Source organism: Centruroides vittatus, unplaced genomic scaffold (assembly GCF_030686945.1).
Source record: "Centruroides vittatus isolate TY-2023 unplaced genomic scaffold, ASM3068694v2 scaffold_373, whole genome shotgun sequence".
Lineage (NCBI taxonomy): Eukaryota > Metazoa > Arthropoda > Arachnida > Scorpiones > Buthidae > Centruroides > Centruroides vittatus.
Genome location: NW_027122704.1, coordinates 304,636 through 318,243, shown reverse-complemented (window position 1 = coordinate 318,243; position 13,608 = coordinate 304,636). Strand labels below are relative to the sequence as shown.

The following is a 13,608-nucleotide window of genomic DNA, read 5'->3' as shown; positions in this document are numbered from 1 at the left end:
TTTTAAATACGGTTACGAAATATAAATTTGAAATCAGAGATAAGAATATGAAATATGTGCTACGTGTCCAGGTAGTTTTCCAAGGACAAACTTCTAGCTTAGTTCCAAAGTTTTCGAGATAATTACATACAAAACTGACAAGGACATTTAGTCATAAAACTGAATTTTAAAGATGAAATCAATATACTGGTAAATACTTCAAAAACAAGGAAAACAATAAAAATACAAAAACAATACCAGATGTATAAGCAGTGGTGTAGTTCTCATAAACATTGGGGAAAGTCAAATAAGTTTTGTATTTTATTTAAGATTAAACAATATACGTGGTACGATCCAAAAGTTCGGGGAATGCAGTAAATCTATGACAACAAAAGCATGCATTTGAAGTTACAGCGTATGAAATGGATTCTACCAAACCACCTCTACGTGTTCAGGTTAATTTCACCCATGTCATGTGATTAAACCGCGAGCGCTGCTGTTTTTTTCCGGAGATAGTTACCTTTGTTCTGCGACGTAATCAAAGTGGAGTTTCAAGAACAACCTCCAACATTTCGACTTCACCGTGACCTTTCACCGTAGAATCACCGTACACCTTTCTTAGCAATTTTAAAATCTCCGTAGGTGTTTTACCTAAACGCTGACAAAATTTAATGTTGGAGGTTGTTCTTGAAACTCCACTTTGATTACGTCGCAGAACAAAGGTAACTGTCTCCGGAAAAAAAACAGCAGCTCTCGCGGTTTAATCACATGACATGGGTGAAATTAACCTGAACACGTAGACGTGCTTTGGTAGAATCCATTTCATACGCTGTAACTTCAATACATGCTTTTGTTGTCGTAGATTACTGCATTCCCCGAACTTTTGGATCGTACCACATATTTATTTATATACATTTTACTTAACCATCCAGCCATTCTGTACTTTATGGAGGCAGCTTACCGCTCTGGGACCCGGGAACGAATCCTGTCGGGTTCAAAATCTCCAGGAATTTTTCGAGGGAATCCAGGATCCAGGAGAACTGACATTTTGAGAACTGGAATTTTTCGGGGGTGGTCCGTCTGGATATGTTGAACCAACCGGTTCCCCATTGTGTTCCTGGACAAACCCATAGTTTAGCCTGCTAAAAAGGCTATCTTAGTACTGACATGGCAATAAGAATTATTTTAAAAATTCCGTGTGGAACATTGTTCTTTCAAACATTAAAAAGTGTTAATTGTAAATACGCTATATCATCATATGATGGCCTGCCTATAAATTAGGCTGAAAAGGTTGGTGTGTTTTTAAATAAATGTTTCTCAACAGTCGTAAGGTGGTTAGGGGCCGTCCATAAATTACGTAAGGTATTTTGGGATGGGTGGGATCAAGGATTTCTTATGATTTCTTACTCAGGAGTAGGGGGTTAATGGATCTTGTCTTACGTAATATTCTTATTTTTATTGTTTGATCTCGTTGAGTGGTGGAGTTTTGAATTTGGCTTCAATTCGGCAGTTTCTATTAAGAACGCTCGTTGTACCAATGCCATCTCGTGTGACGTGATAGAATAATAACGCTAGCAGATTCACGCTCTACACATTTTTTATCATGGGAAAAAGGCAGTCTGGTGGTTTCTTTCTCTTGTTTTGTTTTGTATGACGTTTCTGTTTACACGTGTAGTAGCTAGTCGATCTGTCAAAGTTTTATGCGTCGTTTTGTGAAAATTAAAATTAATATAAAAATGAATATTATGACGTTGATTAATGATAATAATAATGAAAAGATTGTTAATAATTAAAAAATAAAGTTCTTAAAATAAATTGTTCATTCGAATTCATTAAACTTTTATATTTTTAAATTTGTTCACTTAAAGTCTTTATAAATAATAGTACATATTAATTAATTAATAATTATATATTTTGGACCTAAGATTTTTAGGGTTTCATAAAATTTTTTTAAAAAATCTTTCTATAAAATCATACCTAAATATTTCGTAAGATAGGGAAGGGGAGGGGAGATCAAAGAAAATATTACGGTTTCTTACACGGGTGGGTGGGGGTCTAGAATGGCCGAAATCACTCTCACGTAATTTATGGACGGCCCCTTAGTGATTGATTAATATTTATAAAGAAAAAAATTAAATTTAAATATTACATTACATTGGGAGATATAAGTTTATCGATTACTTTCTTTAAAGTAAATATTTTGTCTGTTTGATGGAATCACAGCTTCAATTGTTTTCGTCGTACTGTCGATCAAATCTAGATATTATTTAGCTTCCCAGTACAGTACAGTACATCTGGAACTCCATGCAGGATGTCAGGGACACAATACAAAACAGTTCCTTCTAGATATCCTGGATTCTATTCGATTAATCCATCTCACTAGATGTTTCATATTAACCTCTTCTATGTTTCACATTCTGACGTGACTTTCCATTTGCTTTTCCCTCACAGTATCATTTGTCAGCTAGAAAATCCTATTGGGAGTGCAATATACCAGCAAGTATATTTCGTACCACTGGACGGTACGAAATTAACTCTAATCCTGAACAGAACTGAATCCATCAGATTAAAATCGAATAACTCTTCTCCAGTCTTTAGTAGTAGGCTACATTGCCTATCATGAGCCGTCTCAAATGCTAGACGAGCTGTAATATTCTTTAAGTACAGTCTTGAATTTTGCCTTTTACTATAACTACACATAAAGCAGCCTCGTATGATACACGTTTGACAGTAGAGACATTTGTTTTGATACTAAATCTTTGATTATGCTATTCTTAACAGTCATAGCCGATTCCGTTTGCCTAAAGTCAATTTTTCTCGTACGATATCCGGCTAATCACGTTCAAAATGGTCCGAGCGCTTTACAAACGTATCATATTCATTTCATTCAAAGAAATGACCGAATTATTCGTAAAATAATAACTTACTCCGGTCGAGAAGTCATACGAAAGTGTAAAAACTATTCTAAATATCTGCATGATAATGATATTAACTATATTGAATTAAATAATAAACTAGTTAATAGGAATGTGTCTCTAAAACTAAGATTAGAAAAGTTTGAGAATCCTCTAAATATGCTAAAATATATTTACTTTATATTCGAATGCTTCTCCGTCAGCGAGGAAAGTGACTTTCTAAACAGGGAAAAATTTTTCAAGTGATTAAGAATTTTTATTACTTTACTGTCAATTTTGAAAGGGAAATAATCATTTTTCAATTCAAATAAACAAACAGAACCGCTTCATTGGGTTTTAATGATATCTAAGATAAGATTGAGATAAGAAATAAAAAGGATAATTTATCATTTCGCAAAATACGATAGTTCGTGTACTTCAAGGTTTTTTTTTCTCTACATTGTTCATTTTTGCTGTAATTTTATTTCCTTGTTTACGTCTTCGTACTTTTTTGAACTCTTTCCGCCCTGTAGGCACCTAAGAGGACCTCTTTTTAGCAAGCCCGTTATGTGTTCGGCCAGGCCCACTTTGGGGCGGCCGGGTGATGAAGGACGGGGCCCGACATATCCGAACGGACCAACTCCCCGGAAAATTCCTGGGGCCTTATCGACCCTTCCGGATTCGAACCGGGGTCCCCCAGAGTGATAAACTGCCACTTTGACCGCTTGGCCATCTGGCCAAAAAGTCTTTATACTAAAAAGATATAATATTAAATAAAATTTACTCAATCTTTTGATTATTAATCCATCTATTAATATTTTCGTACCAAATGGTTGTCGTAAATTGTTATTACGATATCGTTTTGCAAATTCGTAAATCGAAATGATGGCTAAAATATTGTAATTATTCCTTCTAAGTAGATTGTAAATTTCTAAAATCTTTGTTGGAAATTTCTAAAAATTCACATATTGGTTTAGAAGCAGACATTTAAATTTACTTTCTACTGTATTTTGACTTTCATCGGTAACTAGCTGCATGTGGCCGGCATTTCTCGCGCTTTTGAGGGAGTGGAAGATCGGCGAGGTTCACTTAAAAAAGGGTGATAAAAGTAATTGTTTTAGTAAAGTGTATATTTATTGACGCGAGTATTTAGAATAATGAAATTGCAAAACGTAAAAAGTTCTCGGTCTAAAGTTAAGTGGGAATCGGCTTTACAGTATTTAGTGGTGGGGATCCCTACAGCATTTTTTCTAGGACGTCGAAGAATACCCCTGCCAAGTTAAGTGCGGATACCTTGAACGGTGTAGAAGCCTTTACGTAACAAACGTACAGTACATACGTATTTTGACTTTTGTATGCATAGATATATACAAACAATGAAGTGAAATAATCTTTTTTGAGAATTCGGAACTACTGATTTTTACTTTTCCGGCTGTTACATATAAAGCTTAGTTCACACTGAACGCGATTCGCTGGCGAAAGCGAAAAACAGAGCGAATAACACGTCAGACATGACGTCGTTTCCGGCGAATTTTACCATTTCGCGAATCGCTTCGAAGTTCGGAACCGTCGAGTTTTTTCGCTAGCGAAAAAATTTCGCCACCAATCGTATTCCCGCTAGTTGTCACGTGGTTCTTGTTGTTTTCAAGATGGCTGCAGAAACTTCCTACGCAATAGAGTAAATGTTGTAATTACGGATGTTTAATATTCCTCTCACCCAGCATCGTTTTCTTTTTGACGTATCATTCTTTCTCAATAAATAAACAAACGTGGTTAACGACGGAATGTCGGAAGCGGCCATTTTGTTTTTCGAAATGACGTTTTCTCTCGCTTGCAAATGATTGGCTCCTTAAAATTCGCAATCGCTTTTCGCATTCGGTTTCGCTATTCGCTCAGTGTGAACTAAGCTTAACAGAAGGAAAGTATGGCGATCGGTCAAAAAATGATCCCCAAGATTTTTACAATTTTGGACTAGGGGGACCTTGAAACGTCGTGAAATGCAAGATTCAGGGGGATTTTTCTGTATGTATGTATGGCCGCGACTCCACCAGCGTAAAAAGTGCCGTAAAAGCTTTTAATCACGTGACCTGACCTATTTGCGTTTGCGCTCGGATTGCGGGGGAGGTTCTGCTAGCGAAGCTTTTTACGGCGACGGTACTATTACGGTTGTATACGTGATATATCGATATAAAGACAATGATTATATTCTACGAGTTTTTTTCTGTATAATTACAAATGTAGTAAAAATAATATCTTTACTTTCATGTATTAACTTTTACTATTGTGTTATTAAGATAATATACAGCAGGGGTGGCCAACAAGTCGATCGCCAAGCCAATTTTGGTCGATCGCTAGCGTTGTCTTGACTTAATGTATTATATTTGTAACCGAACGCAACTGTATGCATGCAGTTATGACTCGACTCATAAGCAGTGAGTGCTCTTCGTACTGAAACAGTGTATAAACATATATGTATTTCACACTTCCCCCTCCCCACTTAGACTATGCCTATGACAACAAGTCGATCGCGACACATTTTTACGATAAAAAGTAGATCTTATGTACACAAAAGTTGGCCACCACTGATATACAGCACTTATAAGCTTAACTTTTTATTATATGCTCCGCTAAATGAAGGATTTTCGTTTGGTCGTCCATATCTCGTGTTTTAGGCATTCATTATTATAATCGGGATACCTCTTGTCGTAGATATATGAATACTTTCGGATGTTTTCGATAAATCTTTCCGGATCTATTCCAGTTCTTTTCCTAGTAGCCACGAGAGAACGTGCACAAAAGCTCGTTTTCCGCCATTTTCGCACCGTGTCACAATGACCTAGATTTCACTGACTTCTGATCGGTGGATGGTACCGTTTTACGGCCGTATTCGCTTCGAAAGTTGAACGCTGCTCAACTCGCTTTTACGTTGGTTTTACGACCTGCTCAGGCGTAAAATATCATGGTCACGCGATTAAAAGCTTTTACGGCGAGGGGTTTTACGGCCGTTTTTATGCTAGTGGAGTCGCGGCCTTAGTGTATATGTATATGTGGGGAGCACAATTTTGTTCACTCTCTTTGAGGCTTAATAACGCCTGTGCTTTTTGTCAAAAATTTCTGAAATTTTGCAGGGAGGTTTATTAATTAAGGGGATTGAGACTATTAAATTTTGGTGGTTAAAAGTCGAGGCGGTGGGGAGATAAAGGGGATTGTGTGTATCTTCAGGACGATCGGACTTAATGACGATTCTACTCGATATTAGCATTTATAAAACCCACCCCTAACCTCAAAATTAAGTTTTTTTTCCATTTTATAATGATTAAAAATATTTTAAAAATTTTATAATAAAATATCATAACAGATGGTGCCACAAACGCAGTTTTAAATGCTGCCAGGAAAGTTAAGCAACTCGTTGCTAGACTTTTTTTTTTTTTTTTTTTTTTATCCAAATTAATCGGCTTTTCGAACTTGAAATTTTATCCCATTATTCTAATTTATCGTTTAGTACATAATATAAATAAAAAAATAGTAAATAAATTGAAAAATTTTCTGATATTTTATTTTAAATTAATATTTGTTTCTTTTTCTTGTAACTGTACTTTAACATTTTAAATTGTTACGAATATGTGTATGAGTATTTAAAACATACAATTTATATATATATTTTTAAGTAAATTAATGATTAATACTGTATTCATTTCATATTTTGAAACTAAAATAAACAATTATTATTACTTACCTTATTGCTAGAAAAATACTCGAATTTCAACTAGTTTTGATTAGAATTTTAATTTATTTTTGTTTTATAGTCTGTTTTTATCTATTTATCTTTTAAAATAGGCGATAATACTGGTAGTGACGTACTGAGAACTTTTGAAAATATCTTTGTTAAAAATTTTTCTTATCAAAACCTTTATCAAAACATTCAAAAGATACGAAATTATATTTTATATAATAAATACAAAATAAAAAAAGCTGGCAATAGTTCTTATACGACTTTCCCGGGCCTCGAACAGAATTGGACCAAGAAGAAAGTTCCATAATTTCAAATACGCTACGATATAAAACCCCCCTTTCAACTTATTTAATATTTTTATTTATATTATTTACAAAACGATGGATTAGAATAACGAGATAAACTTTCAACAAGTCTAAGTTCGAAAAGCCGTGTAATTTGAAATTAGAAAATCCTATCAGAGTTGCTTAACTTTCCCGGCAACATTTAATACTGCGTATATGGCACCATCTGTTATGATATTTTATTATTAAATTTTTTTTTATATATTTTTAATTATTACAAAATGGCAACAAAAAAGAAAATAATTTTGAAAGTAGGGATTGTTTTATATAAAAAATACCAATTTAAATGGTAATAACGAGTAAAATGATCATTAAGACCGATCCTACTGGAGATACGAGTATGAAAACCTGTGCTGTTATTTTTGCTAATTTAATTCAAATATTAAATAATTATCATTTTATAAATTTTAACTAAACCAGAATTTTGGAAATTAACACAGAAGTTCATGAAATATCTAAAAACAAATTAATTGTCTATAAAAAAAAGGGGGGAAATATTTAGTCTTTTTATTGGTGAAATCGGTTTGAATGGAACAATCGAAATACAAACTCGATAAAAATAAAATACAGTACATTTTTCATTGATCTTGTTAAAAATAGTAATTGTCATCAGTAATAAAAAAGCTGAATAATATCCCAACACGTGTTATGCAATTTATCTAACTGGATAAAAATACATAAAATGTGTTGTATTTATCAGTGCAAAGTCAAAATTTCATAAGTGCAAAGTCAGTGTATTAGTACAAAGTCAAAATTTAAACTGAATATTAACAAAAATCCCATTGTGACTGTAATCCAGTAAGACCTCGCTTAACGCGGGGGATGCGTTCCTAGACGACAAAGCGCTAAACGAGATCATTTTAACATTGAGTAAATAGGGAAAGAGGAACACGCGGCCAAAAATAAACAAATTTTATTTTAATTTTAAGTTATTTTTATATTAATTTGTATAATAATATATATTATATAACACATAAATATATGATATTTCCTATGGCATCCAAGACGTTATATTTTTTCCAAAAGTGCACCAAACAAACATAGATTTAAAGAAAGTACACCTTTTTGCCACCTTTTGCTGATTGGTTCGTGTTCGTAAATAATAGTATTATATAACAAAGAATGAAATACCGCGATAATTTAGATCGGCGTAAATTTTAGGCTTCAAGCAGACCGCGTTATATCGAATCGGCGTTAAGCGGGGTCTTATTGTATTTCTATGTCAAGACTTCTGCCAAAAATCGCCACACGGTTATAAAAATTTACATCAGCGAATATTTAAAAATGTATAGGTTTATCAATAAATTAAATTCGAACCACAGTTACTATATATAGAAAAATAAATATGTCCACTTTTTTATCACTTCTGATGAAGTGATAAAAATTTGTCTCTAGTGTGAGATACACTAATGTACTGTACGTGTCGTGATGCCGGTTTTCGGCATTTGGAGGGGCCGGATACAAAACTGAACTTCATTTTCTTTTTTCATAAACAAACGTATCCATGTTTTACGTTAACGCACAAGAATAATATTTGTTGCTTCTGATATTGTTAGACAATCTAAAAATTGATGTTCATATTATTTCTAAACTTAGAATCACGAGGTTGATTGATGGCAATTCCTTATAAGCAGTTATAATCTTCGATTATGAAACGTAACCATAGACAATATGGAGGTATGTTGATGCTTGTAAAACATATCACGTAATAAGTGAATTTTCGTTTACCAAAGACTCTTTTCAATAAAAATAAGAAATAAGATAATAACTACAGTATAAAAGATCTACAACCTCATTTCATTTACTTCTACTTCTGTTGTCCGATTTATTACAGTGTGTTTCCATAGATTCACATGTAAACGGCTGTTACGTAATTGATGATTTAAAGGTTGTAAAATATCTTATTTTAACAAACGGGTATGATAAAACGGAGCACCCAGAAAAACCAACTAGAAAGCTTCCATTTTAATGCAACTTTAAAGTTTTATTAATAGTCGAAACACTGGCTAAACAGCAAGGAATTGTTATTGCAGTAATAAGTTCTGGATGCAAATGTCACAAGTGTAGGTTTCATCTTCGCTTTTAAGACTGAATCAACTTATCAACTCTGAGTGTGCCCGCATCTGAATCTAATTTTAGCCTAATTCTTGCAACACAAAAAATTAGGAGCAATTGGATGTGAAAATTTAGTTAAACAATACTTAATTTGACACTATGCTATACTATGCAACAATGGTAAGTAGAAACACGTATTGAGCTGCACAACGAGTACTCCGTTTTATCAAACCACCCAATCTTATTGAACATCTATTTTCGATTGTTAAAATTTTTTGTATGTCAAATAATTTCATTATTACCACTAACCTGTTAATTCCTATCAGAAATGAGGATGATACAGTGTCCACGTTAGATGTAATTCTAACATAATCGAGTGGTTGGTTATCTTTTTTCGGATTACGTTCCGAGATACGTTCCGTTTAAATACGTAAGATTCAAAACAAGATAAGTTACTATAATGAGAATATAAATAGTAGTTTTATTACTACAGTTGTGATATTTAACACATTACAGCTGATGTGATATTGTATTCTTTGTTTAGAAGCGCTTATTTTTAAACGTCGCATTTTGTTTGCGTAGTGTTCGCAGATAAAATGCATATCGGGCATATTAAGTAGGCTTTTTAAGTTTCGTAAAGGATATAACAGTATACAAACAGTAAAAAATACTCGTAGTGTGTATGGGAAAGATGCTCTTAAACGTTAGACGTGTGAAATGTGATTTTGAAAGCTTCATTCGGAAAATTTTGAACTAGAGGATCGTCGAGTACCGAAGTACTGTACCACTATATTTGATGAACTCGATTTTGATATACGCGGTAGCATCGAGGGATTAGTTAGTTGCGTTGATAAAGGATAACTGTAGTATGAATATCTTTAATATAACGCCATGTGTATGGACAGCGCCTCTTTCGTCGAGGTTGCCAGAACCGATTAGCCCCAAAGTGTGTGTAAAATTTCTCCAAATTCGGAATTTCATCAAAAAATTCTCCACAATAATATCAATATTACAAGTACAGTGCAATATTCATAATTTCAATACTCGTAACTGTTTATTCGAAGAGTTATTTATTGATTTTACATATAATGATTTGTTTTATTTCATACATTATACAATATTAGGTATCTTAGATATTTTCAAACTAGTTGGAAGAAGGAAAGATATACCCTAGAATTGTATTTTCAATTTATATTACTTCATTTTAAAATTCTAGTACAATTATCACAGTCTTTTCTTTCACTTTAAGTACTGTATGTATTAAAATATCTAATTAAATACAGTATTTGTTTATTACTATTATTACAGCAAGAATATAAAAAATCCTTAAATTTCACCTGTTTTATTATATCTTCCCAAAGGTCCAGAAAAAATGACATCGCTGCGTAAACTCATCTGTTGTGTGCACAAGTTCTCTCTCTTTCTGCCTGTGAAAGCATGTCTTGCGTTTTGCTCGTGTGTTTTCATTGCTTTTGTCGCTTAATTTTTATCGTGTTTAGTTTTATATATAACCCCTACCTATTAACCATGGCACGAAAGAAGAGAGTGGATTGAGACGAAAAATGGACTTATCGCGAAGCACGTAAGCGGTACACGTGTAACGAATTTGGCAGCCACGTTCAAGATACCAAAGTCAACGGTGTTCAGTGTTCACTATTCTTAAGAACAAGGAAGCAATAAAAGCAAAAAATATGCCTAAAGTTCTGACAGCATTAGCCTTCGGGTTGTCGCATATTACAGAGGAGATGGGAAAACTTTTCATAGCGGGGATAAATGAAAAGCAATTGATATAATCTCAGAAAGAAATCTGTGAGAAAGCCAAGCAACTCCATATTGGCCTTAAGAAACGGGACATCACCATCTTCAAGAAGGCAATTTTCATTTTATTATATAGTATTTGTGTATTTTATCATTTTCGTACAGTGATGCCTCATATAATGTACTTAATCCGTTCCAGGTGCACGTCCGTTATACGAATCGCTTTTTCCCATAGAAATACATGTTAAAACATCTAATTCGTTCCGCAGAATAAAATAACCGTACTGTATCATTAAAAAAAAATAAACATTGGGTGCGTTCTTTTATTCCTCCGTGTAACTCTGCGCGAGCGACATCCGTTTAAAAATTCCTGCGGAACGCGTTCCTAAATTCCGGTGGGAGTGCGCGCCGTCGAACGGCAAAAACGGCCGCTCGTAGCAGTAGTTTACGATGGAAAGCAACATGGCGTCCTCCATGGCTCAGATAGTTTCGTTTCCGGGTCCATTATATGGTTTTATGAATGAAAATTTAGAAATTGTGAAAGCGCGAGTTAGTGCACGCGGTGATGTAAGTGTCTTTACGAATTTTTTTCGGATGGTAGCCGGCATTCTAATTTTTTTCGTGGCTATTTTGAATACTCTTTCAACAAATAATCCATTTTATGGTTAAATTTTACAATTGGGTCCCTTCTTTTGCCTTTTAAAGCTCATATTTTAGAATTAGATTCCTCCATCACGATACTATCGATAGTGCGGGTGCCGCCATCTTTCTTTCACCGTCGTTCCTAAATGCCTACAAACAGCAGCGCACTCCCGTAGTAGCGGAGACGCAGAGCGACCGCTATTAAAGAACGCACCCCATGGAGCAGTCACCAATTATGCCAGAAAGTCCGTTATTCGCAGCGCCGTTATTCGAGGCACCACTGTATTTTGTTTTGGGCATTTAATTGTGTAATTTTTATCTTACATTATAGGTATTGATGTCTAAGTTTATCGAAATGGCTATTGTTTAGGGTTTGGGAACGGATTAATTCACTTTTCATTATTTTTAATTGGGAAAATTGATTTAATTGTATATGTTTTGTCAATGAGATCCCGGCAGCACCGTGGAATCCGCTCCTGATTTCATATATGTATATAAAAGAATAAATTTTGGGCCCCTCTGTGTTTGACTTGTGCAATCCACAACCAATAGTCATGTTGGTTCCATTTATTAGAGTTTGATAGCATTTAAACGTTCATAATAATTAAATATATTAATCATATTTGTGACTGTAATATGTATATACATTTTTAAACAGAAAATATGCCAAATAACCAATGATAAATATGATTGTTTTCTTTAAATACAGAACACAGTATATAAATAGAAAATCTTATATAATTTCCATTCAAAATGATGTTGGTCACAAAAGTTTCAATTATTCTTCCCTTCAGTGTTAATATCTGTAATTGGTTTCACATATACTTTATCCTTAATGTATCCTTGGTGGCCAGGGTATGAGACCATCTCTGCTAATCCATCTGTTAAAGAATTCTTCATATGAGAAGTGATGGGTGAGATGCACCATCCTGCTGGAAAATTACCCATAGCTGAAGCTCTTTCAATTGATGTGTAACATGACGTTGAAACAATAGAAGCTGCTGCAATTACTTGCAGCACCTTCTATTGTTTCAAAAGTAAATAACGATAAAATCTTGACAATGCGACCCATTCAATGCAACAAACTTTTTTTTTAAATCACGGAGACTTTTAATACACCATGTATTTTAGATATTGAAAAATGTTTATGTAATTAGATTTTAAAAAATTATTATAAAGTAATAGTGATTCCAATGTAGGCTTAATATGTAATCAGTGGTGTGTTATAACTTCATGGTGCCCCATATACTATAGTGTTGACTTCAGACATTTTTCTTTGAAGGAATTTTTTGGGAGAAAATTTTTCTTATAGAAGATTGGTTTGGAACCCCAGGCAATTGCCGTTTTTGCCCATAGGATAACGCCCCATTTTATGTAATGTAAATAAAATAAAATACATATTTCTATTTTTCATGATCAGAATTTCAAACTAAGGACTTATAATTTGGTAGCTTTTTCTCTTGTGAAATTGATGTTTCCTGATAGAATTCCTACTGTTGAATATTATAATCAGGTATAAAAATATACCATGTTCTATTGGACTTGTCGTTTGGGTAGAAAATCAATAAATACTATATACAGTATATATCAATATTCATTTTCACTTGTATTTTGGTCCCAAAAGATATTCCTTATCCAAGAATGTAAACCTATGCATTTTTGATTGGTAGATATGAATAAGAAATGTTTTAAAAATATAGATTGTAAATTATTTATATTAATTCTGAACCAACTTTCAATTTTGCTTGGGCATCAATAAATTCTGAGATGCTGTAGAAAATGGAAAGAGAGGAAAATCATCAAAGTTGGAGGAGATTTAAATGGCCATGTAGGGGAAAGAGCTTAAGGTGCAGAGAGAGTACATGTAGGCATGGGATATGGAAAGAGAAATAAGGAGAAAGAATAATAGAAATATCAGAGGCACATGACTTAAAAATTGTGAACACATAGTTTACCAAGAGAGAAGAACTTGTAGAGGAAGGTCTAGTCAGATTAATTGATGTTAAGAAATAATCTAAGATAGCAGCAGAGTCAAACACTAAGGTGATTGTTGGAGAGGGCATAGTTAAACAACACAGACTTCTTGGTTATGAACTTTACATGGAGAGAGAGAGAGATAAAAAAGAGAATTTAGAATACCAGCCAAGACTCAAGATCTGAAAACTGAAAGGTGAAAATATCTTTCTCTCTCCATGTAAAGTTC

General features: G+C 33.7%; 1 protein-coding gene across 1 annotated transcript in view; it reads right to left on the bottom strand.

Annotated features, from left to right (window-relative positions):
* Window positions 1-6,675, bottom strand: part of LOC136988645 (uncharacterized) — a 48,892-nt gene extending 42,217 nt beyond the window's left edge. The window contains exon 1 of the mRNA XM_067286554.1: window positions 6,610-6,675. The gene's annotated coding sequence lies outside the window, so the exon portion shown is untranslated. The remainder of the gene's footprint in view (window positions 1-6,609) is intronic.
* Between the last annotated feature and the right edge of the window lie 6,933 nt (window positions 6,676-13,608).